Source organism: Pseudorca crassidens, chromosome 18 (assembly GCF_039906515.1).
Source record: "Pseudorca crassidens isolate mPseCra1 chromosome 18, mPseCra1.hap1, whole genome shotgun sequence".
Lineage (NCBI taxonomy): Eukaryota > Metazoa > Chordata > Mammalia > Artiodactyla > Delphinidae > Pseudorca > Pseudorca crassidens.
Window position 1 is genome coordinate 60,485,638 of NC_090313.1, and position 15,363 is coordinate 60,501,000.

A 15,363-nucleotide genomic window follows, 5' to 3' on the forward strand; every position below is an offset into this window, starting at 1 on the left:
ATCACTAAAGAGAAATCTGGGGCTAATAAGGGAAAGCTTTGCAAACAACAATATCAACTATCCTGCAGCGAGTAGCAACCTTTGTAGCATTTGTGGTATATTTTGTCAGCTTTGGTGTATGGTTTCAGGATGGATAAAAGAGGTCCTTTGACGGAAGATGTGGCTTCGTATATGGGTCGCATTTCACATCTGACTTTCGAACATGAACGCATGTTGGCAGTCATAGCTAGAAATAAATAATAGTGATGCTTTCATCTAAACTTTATCTCCATTTAAATATTTTCTTGAATAAAATTTTCAAAGAATTTAAATGTATAGAAACAAAATTCTTCCGAGGTGTATCTGGGTAGAGGGGTGTAGAGGATGCAAACACGAAAGAGAGATGCTGAAAATGAAGATGAGTGGATAGTTTGGGCAAATAGTTACATTTTATGTCCCTGAAAGGTCCAGTTGAGCTGCGGCCACAGTGAGATGATTCGCAAGGATATGGAAGTAATTAAAACGAGTATCAATGAGCAAATCGCCCAGATGATCGTGGTTCCACAGTTGAAGTTGTAGCAAATGTGAGAAAAATTTTGGTGATTTCTGTATTTTAAGAACCCAGGGCATTCTGATCATGAAAACCTTATCTTGATAGCTGTAGGGACTATATTCTCACAGCAATATCATATATAATTTTGAATCCCATGGGAGGAATAATAGCACCGTTATAAGCAAAGGGAAAAATAGGATCTCGGTGAGGATGAATGCTGTATTCCATTCCACCTGGTTAACCAAGGACAGTAGTAGGTCTAGGCAGTTAGACTCCAGCCGACCTCCCAGGTGCTCTGTGCTTGGAAGGGCCGTCAGATGGTGGCTGTACCTATCAGAAAGATTTCTTTCCTCCTTTCCCCTCAAGGTGGTTTCTGAGACACATCCAAAGGAGCCCTAGTTCCTGAATAGAGATTGAAAACCACCGGCCCCCAGGCTAATTCTAAACATCTTCCCCAGCGTCAAGCGTCCCCCTGATCTGTGTGTCCTGTCTCCCACTCACTCTCTCCTGCTTGAAAGTTGTTCTACTTTTTTTTTCTAATGAAACTCTATTCAGGCATCATTTGCCCTTTTTTCACAACTTTCTCCTTTTATGAGAATGTAGGGGATTTTTTGTTTGTTTTTTGTTTTTTTTGCAGTACGCGGGCCTCTCACTGTTGTGGCCTCTCCCGTTGCGGAGCACAGACTCCGGACGCGCAGGCTCAGCGGCCATGGCTCACGGGCCCAGCCGCTCCGCGGCACGTGGGATCTTCCCGGACCGGGGCACGAACCTGTGTCCCCTGCATCGGCAGGCGGACTCTCAACCACTGCGCCACCAGGGAAGCCCGAGAATGTAGTTTGAAGCAAGGTTATATGCAGGCAAGCAACTTTCAAACCAACAACCTCACTAAACACGATCAAGGAATCGACTTTAAAATCATGGAGAAGTTTTTGACTTGCTTCCTACCTAGGAGACTTGCAACTTTACCGAGCTTTTCTATTATTAATCCCCAAGACTTCTGAAACTGATTTTCGACTTGGTAACTATGTTGTATACATGTAACTTGCTTTAAACTACATACCCACATAAGGAGAAAGTCACGAGAAAAGGGTGAGAGACGCCTGAATATAGTTGAATTAAGGAAAAGAGTGGAAGAAATTTTGGCTCATGAAAAGTGGGAGAGAATGACTAGGTGATGGGACATACAGCTTATGAAGATACTTGAATGCTGTATGATGGCATTTAGAATTTAGACTTGGTAATTATTCTGCTGGTCCAGGCTTGTTTTCTCTTCATTGTTAATAGTATTAATTGAATATATGACTAATACAGGCTTTTTTACCCTTTGAAATGAGGACATATAGATTAGCGAAGCCTATTTTTTTAAATATATTACATTCAACAATGAATAAATCAGCCTGTGGATATTTACTAATTTAGGTAAACATTGAAAGTAAGTCCACAGCAGCAGTACAAGCAATGTGTCAGATTTGGTTCAGTTGGCACACAGGTACGCTGGTGAGTGCATCATATTCATACACCAAGTCATCCCACACCGCCTACCTGCACGGCTCCCATCCTTGTGGCCAACTTCGCGTCTTTCCCAGCTCCTGCCTTGGACTAGCTCCTAATTCCGATGGCCCGTTGGTTGTTCCTGCCTCCGTCGTCTTGGCTTCTGGACAGCTAGATTGTCACGTGGGCCATAGATGACCCTTTCATTTGTCAAGCCCTGTACTTCTGCTTCTTCCCAATGGGCATCTCAGATAGCTGCTGCTGGATTCAACTCAGTTTCAGTGTTCTGATAAAACTTACACTTAGGGCTTCCCTGGTGGTGCAGGGGTTGGGAGTCCGCCTGCTGATGCAGGGGACGCGGGTTCGTGCCCCGGTCTGGGAAGATCCCACATGCCGCGGAGCAGCTGGGCCCGTGAGCCATGGCCACTGAGCCTGTGCGTCCAGAGCCTGTGCTCCGCAACGGGAGAGACCACAACAGTGAGAGGCCCGCAGACTTACACTTAGCCAAAAATCACTGAAAAGTGGAATATGGGCAGACAGGAGGATTCGTGTGTAGGGGGCCAAAACCAACTTTCAGGACTTCAAGATAAAGACATAATAACCACTCCAGATCAAGTGTGGGTATGTGTGTTTGTTCAAAATATCAGGAATCAGGCCAAAGCTAAAATATTAGGAGCTCCGTAAAACACACAAAGCTTGAGTTCCTGGCTGACTTGCCACCTTAAGAATACATGAACCTTGGAGAATCTTCCTCACCTTCATCTATGCTAAATGCTGCCTTTCCTTCCTGGCATACTTTCCCTGGCTGACACTGCACATCTGCTTTTTCCCCGTTTATGAATTCCACTCACTCAGCTTCCCAGCAGGGCAGAGGGATAGCCACAAGACTAACTAACAGTGGCCCACGGGGAGCAGCTGTGGAGGTTCTGTGGCTGTTTAACCGATGTCTGGAGCCATCTTTCAGTTTAAATTCCAGTAGGGGCATCAGGCATCACCTCTTGGGGAAGTGTTAAAACTAACTTTTAGTATTTTACGTTTTCAAATTGGCATCTGTCAAAGCTTTGTGCCATGCCCCACAGGAGCTGGTAAGACCTGGCCTGTGCGATGTGTGCCATGGAGTGGCCTTTCCTTTCTGCAGTCATCACTGCTATGCAAGCAATTACCAGAAATTAGGGGTTAGGTGGTTTCTGGAGGTGAGAGAAATGTTGGCCTCCTCTGTACGTCTATGTGCTGATAACAGAGGCACAAGGACAAAGGAAAACCACCGTCCAAAAATACCCATCCCAGCATCCTGAAAACACTTAGGGCTGATTTCTTTTGCGTTAGGCAAATTTCTCCATTAAAATACAAGTGAAACTTGAAGTACAGTGCATTCAGTATAAAATCATTCATTAGGTCCTTTCCTCGAGTACAGAGGATGGGAATAACCACTCTTAATTTGTAGGTCAAATTCTATGAATGGATTACATTTTAGCACACTTTACCAATTATAAAACTTCTTACAGTCTTGGACCCTGGATGAGAAGCTAACACAGTCATTTGTATAACAGGTTACAGCCACACTCCTCCCTTCTCTTACTGAATTAATGATGCTAGTTTACAAAACATATACAACTTTAATGGACAGAAAGCACTAATATAGAGAGGGAAACGTCCTGGAAATGCTGAAAATATCTTGTAAAAAACAAACAAAAAAATGGCATTTTATACCAAAACTATTCAGTGACAGAAATTAGAATGAGGATATAGCGGAGAAAATGACCCCCAAAAAGTGATGAACAGAGAAAATAGTGAAAAGAATGGATATATTAGATATTTGTGAGTCCCTTAAATGGAGATTACAGCTCATAGATAGGTAAAAAAGTAGAACAGACTATCCTATCCCAACACCCTGAGGGAGTTTGTAATTGAGTGTTCACAGAAGCAAAAGAATGGGAGCTGTTCTCATAGTAAAGCAGAGAAAGCTGAAACAGTTGCCCAGAATCTGTGATTTGGGAGTTTGGGCTCCACCTTAAGAAATCAGGAGGCACAGGAGGGAGGGGACATGGGGATATATGTATACATATAACTGATTCACTTTGTTTTACGGCAGAAACTAACACAACATTGTAAAGCAATTATACTCCAACAAAGATTATAAAAAAATTTCTTAAATACATTGCCTTATTGGCTTCTCAGCACAATTATTTATGACAAGTGGGCAGGATTTATTATTTATATTTTACAGGTGATTTACCCCTGTATTAAGAAAGCTCAGTTCAGCCTACCGCCTGTGTAGAGAAAAACCCAGTTCTTCCCTCCTATATCTTTCTTATGTCTCTTCTTTACCTTCACAAGAAAACAACTGACTCTGACACTTCTGGTCATCAAATGTGCTTTTCTCACACCAACCATTTTTCTGCAATACCAGCTGGGTGTCCTACAATTTAATTCAATTTTAACACTATCTACCTGGAGATAGTGTCAGATCTCCCAGAAGACCGCTCCCACCCTACTTTAGATGCCAATTGCAAGTAGTAGGTCTCCAGATTACTAAGAACTTCTGTCCAACTTACCTACAAATTGGAGGTTCCCATGACCTGCTCCTCTGGTTTGATCAGTTTGCTATAACGACTAACAGAACTCAGGGAAACACTTACCTTTACCAGTTTATTAAAGGATATGATGAAAGATATAGACGGAGACGCACATGCCAAGGTCTGGGAGGGTCCAGATCACGGGAGCTTCCGTCCCTGTGGAGCTGGGGTGTGTCACTCTCCTGGTCTGAATGTGTTCACCAGTCTGGAAGTTGCTTAAAGCCCGTGCTGTTGGGATATTATGGAGAATTTCTCACATAAGCATGATCAGTTATTAACTCCATTTCTAGTCCCCCCTCCCTTCTCTGGAGTATCAGGGATGGGGCTGAAAATTCCAAGCTTCTAATCATGGCTTGGTCTTCCTGATGACCAGCCCCCCTCCATCCAGGAGCCCCTCCAGGGTCACTCAGCAGAACAAAGGATGCTCCTATAACTTTGGAAATTACAAGGGTTTTGGGAGTTCTGTTCCAGGAACCGGGAACAGAGACCAATATACATTTTCTATTATCTCACAATCCTAAATCAGAGAGTGAGGACAAGGGAGAGACAAGATTCAACTCTAGGTCTTCTGACCTCAGAGCTTTCATTTTCTCTCTTTATCTTATATGAAAATTTGAGTTGGGGTAAGAAAGGGGAGGTCCAGAGCAAAGAAAAGTGTGTGTGTGGCTCACGGAGGCAGGGCCAGGGCCATGGAAAAGAGGTCTGCAGGTCACTGGGAGCTGATTAGAGGGCAATGGGCCTAGTGGGAAGGAAGACGCAAGGGCGTAGAGCGTGAAATCACTTGTGTGTCCAGCAGTGGTGAACCAAATGTCCAGGGAGATCCCTTCTTGTGCATAACACCTAAAGATTCTTGATAAGAGATATATATATATATATATATATTTTTTTTTTTTTTTTTTTTTTGCGGTACGCAGGCCTCTCACTGCTGTGGCCTCTCCCGTTGCGGAGCACAGGCTCCAGACGCGCAGCCTCAGCGGCCATGGCTCAAGGGCCCACCCGCTCCGCAGCATATGGGATCCTCCCAGACCGGGGCATGAACCTGCGTCCCCTGCATCGGCAGGCGGACTCTCAACCACTGCGCCACCAGGGAAGCCCATTGATAAGATATTTTTAAAACATGCCTTTAAGTGCGTGAAAGTATTGTATATACATAGGGGGAGGGGCCGAGTGGGGAGCTGGGGTGGGAGGCCAGAAATGAAGGGGAAATATTAATCCAGAGAAGTAAGTAGTACTGACACCAGCATGTTTCCTGGGGAAAATTGCTGATCCCTAATAGCTGGGATGCTGGGTCTGAAAGGGTGAGTGTCCTGGAGACAGGTAATCATGCCTGGGACCTGAACAGATGCAAAGTTAGATTAGAGACCTGCGTACAAGGCAGAGGCCACCAAAGGATGACGCTTCGTGGGTGAATAAGAAAGAAAAAAAAGCTTTGCGGAGGCAGTAGGAAAAAAAATTTCCCTTGATTCCTGATGTAAATCGATTTTCATGTGAGTTTGAAGCTAAAGGTCACAGTATCCGTGGTCAGAAACCAAAGCTCAGGATCAACAGTGATCCCAGATTGATAGGCTTCAGGTGCTTGACAGAAGCAAATTAGAAACTTTTCCAAAGAAACATGCTTTCAAACTGGGCAGATTGCAAACAGCTCCCGCCAACTGAGCTCCAAGAAATGGGCTCACAATTAAAAGTCTCTAACAAGTGAGGAGATGAGCTGCCATTACTAAGAACGGAAATGTACTGCAAATAAGCAATAGAATAAAACAGAATAAGACCAGCACGGGTGGTTGACGTTGAAATTTTTAGAAAGAAATTAAAAAATATATGCTTTATATCATTAAAGAAACGAGGTATTGAAAGCATGTGGAAAAACCAGAAGATTATCAAAAGTGATGAAAAATATTAAAAGAACTAAGAACTTCACATTAAAAAGTTACATTAATTGAAATTAGAAACTTAAGGTATGTGACAAAGCTGGAAAGGAATTTGTGAGATAAGTTATATGAACCCATGGGGATGTATGTTAAAAACAAAATATTGGCTGAAAAAGTAAGTTATTAAAGATATGTAGAGAATGAGAACATTCACATCAATATATTAATATGGATTCATATGGGCTTATAACTTATTTTGTGAATTCCTATTCAGCTTTATCACATATCTTAAGTTTATATGTAAATAAACTCATATAGATGTATACATAGAGAGAGGTAACAGTGACTAGGAGAAGAATAGTCAACACAGAATTTATGATATTTGGGAAGTATCAAATACTGGACTTGGAAGGTATTGGTTGTATTCTATTTTAGGATCTCAGTGGGAGGTAAATAGGTCTATTATTTTTTATTGAGACATCATTTACATATAACATCATATTAGTTTAGGTGTATAACATGATTCAATATTTGTACATATTGCAGAATGATCACCACAATGTCTAGTTATCATCCATCACCACACGTGATTACAATTTTTTTTTTGTGATGAGAACTTTGAAGATCTACTCTCTAGCGACTTTTAAATATACAACCCAGAATTATTAACTAGTCACCATGCTGTACATTACATCCCCAAGACTCGTTTATTTTATAATTGCAAACTTGTGCCTTTAAAAAAAAATTTATTTTATTTATTTGTTTTTGGCTGCTTTGGTTCTTCGTTGCTGTGCGCAGCTTCCTCTAGTTGCGGCGAGCGGGAGCTACTCTTCGGTGCGGTGCGCGGTTTCTCATTGTGGTGGCTTCTCTTGTTGCGGAGCGCAGGCTCTAGGCCCACGGGCTTCAGTAGTTGTGGCACACGGGCTCAGTAGTTTCGACTTGTGGGTTCTAGAGCGCAGGCTCAGTAGATGTGGTGCATGGGCTTGCTCCGCAGCATGTGGGACCTTCCCAGGTCCCGTGTCCCCTGCATTGGCAGGCAGATTCTTAACCACTACACCACCAGGGAAGCCCCAAGTTTGTGCCTTTTTAACTACCTTCACCCATTTTGCCCACCCCCAACCTCTGCCAACCACTAATCTATTCTCTGTATCTATGAATCCATTCTTTTTTTAAAGGTTCCATATGTAAGTGAGATCATACAGCATTTATCTTTCTTTGTCTGACTTATTTCACCTAGCATAATGTCTTCACATTCCATCCATGTTGTCAAAAATGGCAGAATTTTCATCTCTTTTAGGGCTGAATAATAAGCCATTGTGTGTGTGTGTGTGTGTGTGTGTATGCCACATTTTTTTTTTAATCTATTCACCCATCAATAGATACTTAAGTGGTTTCCATGTCTTAGCTATTGTAAATAATGCTGCAGTGACCATGGTGGTGCAGGTATCTTTTCGAATTAGTATTTATCTAAAGAAAAAGAAAACACTCAGAAGTGAAATTGCTGGATCATATTGTAGTTCTGTTTTTAATCTTTTTTGAGAAACTGCCGTACTGTTTTTGATAGTGGCTACACCGATTTACATTTCCGTCAACAATGCATGAGGGTTCCCTTTTTTCCTTGTCAAGAATTGTTATTTCTTTTCTTTTTGATAGTAGCCATTCTGTGGTTTTGATTTTCATTTCACTGATGATTGGTGACGTTGAGCACCTTTTCATATACCTGTTGGCCATCTGTGTGTCTTCTTTTGAAAAATGTTTACTCAGGTCTTCTGCCCATTTTTTAATCATATTTTTTTCTTTTTTTTTTTTTTTTTGCTATTGAGTTATATGAATTCTTTCTGTATTTTCGATATTAACCATTTTTCAGATACACAGTTTGCAAACATTTTCTCCCATTTGGTAGGTTGCCTTTTCATTTTGCTGATGGTTTCCTTTGCTGTGCTGAAGCTTTTTACTTTGATGTGGTCCTACTTGGTTTCTTTGCTTTCAGTGTTAAATCCAAAAAATCATCTCTAAGACTGATGTCAAGGAGCTTATCACCTGTGTTTCTAGGAGTTTTATGGTTTCAGGTCCTATGTTCAAGTCTTTGATCCATTTTGAGTTAATTTTTTTGGTGTGGTGTGAGATAGGGGTCTGATTTCATTCTTTTGCCCAGTGTCATACTGTTTTGTTTACTGTAGCTCATGATGTCTTCAGCTTTGTTCTTCTTTCTCAAGATAGCTTTCACTATTTGGGGTCTTTGGTGGTTCCATACAAGGTTTAGGGTTGTTTGTTCTATTTCTGTGAAAAATGCCATTGGAATTTTTACTGGGATTGCATTGAGTCTGTAGATTGCTTTGGGTAGTATGGACATTTTAACATTATTAATTCTTCCAATCCATGAGCATGGAATATTTTTCCATTTACTTCTGTCTTTTTCAATTTCCTTCATCAATGCCTTACAGTTATAATTACAGTTCATTTCATTATTATTTAAACTATGCATATATCTAACAGTTCTTAAAATGTATGTTATATTTATCAAATAAGAACATACTTTATAAAAATGATCCCACCTCTGGTGAAAGGCTAGAGGTGAGAGAAAACTAAGTGAAATTGAAGTTGAGTGAGTATTGATCAATGGCTAAGATTCATTGCATGCTCATATGGTGCAAGGCACATTCCTTATATATTTTGTAATCCTTGCAGCACCCTGCAAAGACGTGTCATTGTAAAAGTAGGTGTTAATTATCAAAGGAAATTTATATTCACAGAGTTGATGTGCTTACCTAAAAGCACACAGTGTGAGATTCAAAACTAGGTTTATCTCGTTGCAAAGCCAGCTCCTTTTCTCCTGAGCCTGGCTGCATTCTGCACTGCTCTCTCTTGCTCAACTATGGTGGTAGAGGTCATAAAGGGTGGAAGTGACGGGGAGAGAAACAGGGGCTGTTCTCTCTACATTCCAGCAGCCAACTCCTGTAAACTGCAATGTTCTCTGTACGGTGGAAGCTCAGCTGGGGAGAGGCGAAACTTTCCATTATGCTGCAGAAGGTTCAAGGCTTGCTCCCTCAGTCACTCACATAGGAGAACTGGGTCTGCCCATGTGGCTCGATCAAAACCAGAGAGGATCCAAACACTCAGGGTTCCAACCATATGCAACACAAGGCATTGATCAAAGAGTAAATACAGCACGACTACATTTTCTGCAAAAGTAAATGTTTTAAGCTTTCCTTTATATACAGTCTCCTCCCCATAAAATCAGAGTGTGTTTGTGTGCAGGGGGAAAGCTCAGAGTGGGGAAAAATTAACAAAAGGAAATGTCAAGGAGATTTATAAAAATGGAGAAGAGGAAAGAAGAGATCATTACGGGGAGTCAAATAGATTCATTATTTTATCATACTACCAGTTCCACCCTAGTTTTTGTTTCTCGTCTTAAAATGATGAAAGATAAGGTGAACTTATCTTGGTAATAACAACAATATGAACTTATAACTACTACAGTTGATCTGGAGCCGTCCTACTTTATAAAGGAGAAAACTGAGGCTCAGGACCTCACCAAGGTAGCACAGCTAGTGGGTGTAGGTCAAATGGGGAGGGTGAGTGGGGAATGCAAACTGGGAACAAGAACCCAGGATCTCTACCGTGGCACCCACTGCCTTGTCTACAACTTGCTTCCACTAATGGGAAAAATGCCTGCACACGTGAGCAGTCCAAGTGAGCACACCTGGGCTTTGGTCCTGATCATTTTCCAGGAATGGAGGCCACAGCACTCATTCACCAACACAGTCTGTCCCGTGCTAGTCAGTCAGCCCTGAATAGAAAAAGAGCCTGGGCCAGGCCCCATGTTGGATTTCTCCATTGCCTTTGAGAGGAGGAGGGTTATAATGCTGAGAATACTGAGCCTATGTGATGAATTAATGTCTGTGGTCCATGAACAAACTGAGTTCAAATTTTCGAGACCCCAAGTGACTCTTCAGTGTGGCTAAAACAGAGTCTCAGGGAAGCCAGGGCAGAGCTGCGCCCAGACTTCTTGGCATATCATAGTGCACTATCAACTTTTTAGCCATACATCACGCGTGAGCAGGGCTGTTTGTTTTGGGTTTTTTGGCTGACATATACAAGGTGAACATACTCTCAAGACAGCCCTGCTGTGACTTACTTAATACTGCAAAATCGAATCACTGCTGACAGAGAATCCTAGGACAATGATTTTCTAATTTGGCCTTGTAGCAGAGGTTTTGTTAGCAATATTGTAATACATGATGTAGAGAACAAAATGCTGTTTATGCAAGTTTTCAGCAAGAAGTCCTTCTGTTTATACAGAATACTCACCAGAAATAAAATATCTTCTTACCCTACAACCCCGTCTCCTCTATGAAAAATGAACCTAACATTATGTATTGTCCCTAAACTAGACATTCGAAGACAAAACCAACACAACCAAAGTAGCAGAAAAGAATCAGAGGTCACAAATCCAGGTGAGCGAGAAGCACTGCCTTTGTTTATTTTCTTGAGAGTATGTGCCTATTTCTCTCTGCTGGCGGAAAGTTCAAAATCATTATTCCTGGGCTCCTTGCGCCCGGGATGGATGGCACAGGGTGCCAAAGTTTTGCATGTCCAAAGCATTGGGGAAGCTCCGCTAGCAAAGGCATCAGTAGTGCATACTGGGCCACCCGCTGCCCTGGGCCACGCAAACACTACCTGACTGCAGCCACTCAGTTTCTATGCCCTGCTCCATCTTCAAGAACCTCTGGCAAGGCTGGGACCTGGGGGCAAACCATAATACCATGACTCTGTGGTTTTTGCCGCTTCCCCAGAGGGGAAGTTTCCTGAAGGTAGGATGTTCTTCTGGCTTCTTAGAGACCCAGAAATCTCTGTGTCTTTCCCAGACCTGAAGAACCTCTCCTCCCAGCCTTGCTGGGTACCAAAGTCATGTTCTCTTTCTGCTTCCTTTCAGGGAAAAGACAGTGAAATGAGCTGGGAAGGAGAATTAGAGGCAGGAAAAGCACAATTTAATAGTGCAATAAATCATCCTGCCATAGTAATATCATGTCTGTAAAATGGGATTTTCCCTCTTAGAGAATTTTTGAAAATTCCACAGAAGGAAGTCAAGGGTGAAATTGTTTTATATTCTATATGAAAAACAAAAGTGTGCGTGTATGAAATACACATGTACAGATAATACATATATACGCACACAGATATTCAAGTATATATATAAGATGAATACACACATGTATGCATACAAGATATATATACACAGATATATATAATATACATGCATATATTTACATATACACTTGTGTACATACACAAGTATATAGAAGATATATGCATATATACACACAAGTTATATATATATATGATATATATACACACACACGATATGTGTATACACACACACAAATTTGATTTATTTGTGTGTGTGTGTGTTTGTATCCCTTACAGAGGCACAAATCCCTGCTAAATTAGGAGAATTTATTTTGTCTTTGTCTTTTCAGTACAATCCTGAGTTCTATCATTTGTAAAATAAAGCATAAATAATATTGGAGATATCATTCTCCTTTCCACCTCAGCTTTCTTTCACTGATTCCACTTTTCTTTTGTTTTGACCAGCCCTGATTTTTTGAATGTATGTACAGATGCGTTTACTTTTAAATGCTTGGTGTAAAAATTTGCCTTTGACATACACATGGGCCACAAACATTTGATGCTTCCCTCAGTGGGGGGGGGGCACTACAGTAGGCCTGTGATTTGAGGGGCATGGTTCTAACTTGGGGAGCTGTCCATCAATGGGCTTAGATGGGGCAGACTGCTGTGAAGTCAGATGGAAAAGCAAGAACAAGTAATGGCTGAGCAAAGGGAGAAATCCAGGGTAGGCATTGAAGGAAACAGGAAGTTTGAAAGACAGACTGGTTTGAGATGGGCAACTCTGATGGAGAAGCCAGAAGTAGAGTTGCATTTTGTGTACCGGGGAGATCGAAGATCCCGGAGAATATGTCTTTGGAAACCCAGGGGTCTGTCTTGAAGCCTTTGACAGAGTAACTAACAGTTGAGAATATTTTGTTAAAACCAGCCTTCCTCAGAGATACCCAAAAAGGCTGACAGCTGCTGGAGACTTTGGCCATCGGAGAAGTAGAATTCTCCTTGGAGAGGGCACGTTGCCCTTCGACCTGGAAGAAAACGCTGACTTGGTATCCAGCGACCTGAGCAAACCAATGCTTTTGGAAGCAGAAGTCGAAGGAGTTAAGGCAATGTAGATAAAGAGCCCTTGAGTCATAGCTGGAAGGAACTGCAGATTATCTGATCTGGTCCTCCGACTTTACGGATGAGGAAGTGGGGCTCCAAAAGGGGACATGATGTATTCCAGACCACATGGTTCATTGACAGTGAGCCACTTTCAGAACACAGACGAAACTGCCTCTTCGGATCCTTTTGAAAAATGTGTTCCACAAGGTTTCCCTGGCTTTTGTCTTAGGATAATGAAGTCATTTCGTGCACTGGGGGGAAAGAAAGCTTACTGCTTATTCAAGTGACAGCACTTAAGGATTCAAGTTTTCTGGAGGTTTACCATGCTGGAGAAGTAACAGTAAATAAAAGTGATCAATCATTGCCTAGATTATGTAAGTGACTCCCAGGGGAGAAAAAAAATTAAAAGAGCAAGAAGGATTGTGCTTAAGGCATGTCATGCTCGCGAAACATTTCTGTTTTCTGGAATCTCTTACTGTTGTCGCAAACATTTCTCTTGCTTTGGAGGAAAACTGAGACGTTTTTTCCTCAAGATTGATTCTCTGTCAGGGAGACTTCATTAAAGCATATATTGAATTGCATTCCTGAATCCTCTAAGCTCTACTTTCAGTAGATTCCCATTGTAAAATCCAGTTTTACTGTTATTTTTAGTTTCCTCCTGAACCCTGATATTGTCACCTGGGGCACAGGTTTGATTGTAAATGACCAGACCCTACATAAACTTTTCTATTCCCCTGTGGGTAGAAGCATAACAACTAATTGGGGAACTGCCAACAAGAAGGAAAAATAAGTAGAGATAATGAAGTAGTGGGATTTCAATATGAAAGTGAACACCCTATTATATAATGTGCATTAAAATTCCCTGGTACATCATCTGTCAATTTGGTAGATTACTATGCCCCCAAGCTGTCTGTGCCTCATGAGTGAATAGAAGCGAGTAGCCCTTTCCACTGGTGTAGCAGTTGCAATTTTCTGCTTATTAAGAGACTGTTCTACCTCTGCAGAAACAAGAAAAAATTAACCCTCAAACCAAATGGATTGAAGCAATACTAACAAGTCTAGAGTTACTCTATTATAATTTCTAGAACTGAGAAATCCTAAGATCATCTTTGGGTTCCTCAAATCCAGATGGAGTTCATGAAGTATTGGAGCACATCCTCCCAGCCAGTTCACAGAGTACATACAGCTTTGAAGAAATAAATGTTCTGAGGAGAAGAAACTACACACTGGGGAGAACCTAATCATTTAAATTCACATGGAAAACAGCTAGTCATCAATATTCCGAGGTCCCCGAACAAAGTTTTTCTTGGCCTGGGGATCAGTAGTTCCCCCATTAGCTGTGTAACCATCAACAAGGCAGCAGCGCAATCTTTCTGTGCTTTCTGCAGTTCGCCAGTGAGATGGGATTAGCAAAAGAATTTGCTTCACGGGATTATAGGGATTAGATGAGTTAGGGCTGGTAAAGCACCCAGGACAAGGCCTGATATGCAAAAAAAAAAAAATCAGTCAATGCTGGCTCTGTTCTGGGCAGACCACTACTCACCTTGTAACCTGTGGTGCCCTTCTGGTGGTCTCCCGAACAGCCAGGAAGCTCACTACCTCACAGGTGACCTCAGCAAGCCCCTTCCTGTCTCAGGGCTCTGTTTCATTCTCTCTAAATAAACTGGCTGAGAGTATCACCATTTTCTCAAATGTCTCGTGGTGGTGAAATGAATCTAGTGGTTCTGACCCGCATTTTTTATTTTAAATGAACTGAAACAATAGAATAGACGGCATCAGAAAACATCGTATATACTAAAGCTTGTTTTGTGATGCTTTTGTTTACGTATATGTTGGGAGGGGTACTAGACTGAAATGAAAAATTAGTTTTTTACTGGTTATGCTCAAAAGTTGGAAGTCACTGGATTACATGATACCCCAAGTTTTGTTTGTTTGTTTGTTTTTTCTCTTGAGTGGTTTAATATACTGTTAAGAAGCAAAAGTCAGGGATGGCAAAGGGCCCTGGAGATGGAGCCCAGAGGCTCTGCCGGGCATGACCGTTCCTTGCTGAATTGATTTCTCTGAACCTCAGTCTTCTCCGTAAAATGGGAATGACAGCTTCTGTCTCTCTTAGTCCTGTTACAAGGAATAGATGAGCTAATGGATTGTAAACGAAGCATGTTATAAAATATACATTGTATCGTGATTTTGATCATTGGTTGATTCTGAGCATGGGAAAGTCTTTTGCCTTATCACCCCTCTTTCTGCCTAATCTGTTTCTTGCACTCCATGCCTTCCCTCATGTCAGTCCCTTTGCTAGAAACACCTGCACCATTTGTACTCTCTTACTTTTCCTCTAAGACTTAGGTCAGGCCCTGTCTCCCACATAGCACCTTCTCTAAACTCCGTCCCAAAAGTCTCTCTCTTTTTTTACTTACCATATTTTAAAATAAAAATCTTTCACTGTATCTGACACCCTCATCAATCTTCCCAACTTCTTAGTCACTGTTTAATTTCCAAACCTTAGCCCAGTGTCTGCATGTACTGGGCACTCTGTAAATTATTTGCTAAGCTAAACTGAACTACCCCCTGTTCCTGCTTCTATTTCTTCCTACTAATTCCCTCTTGTTCCTACACCCCTTTCCAACATAGCCACTTATTTTTCCTACCTCTTATCCCATTTCTAGGT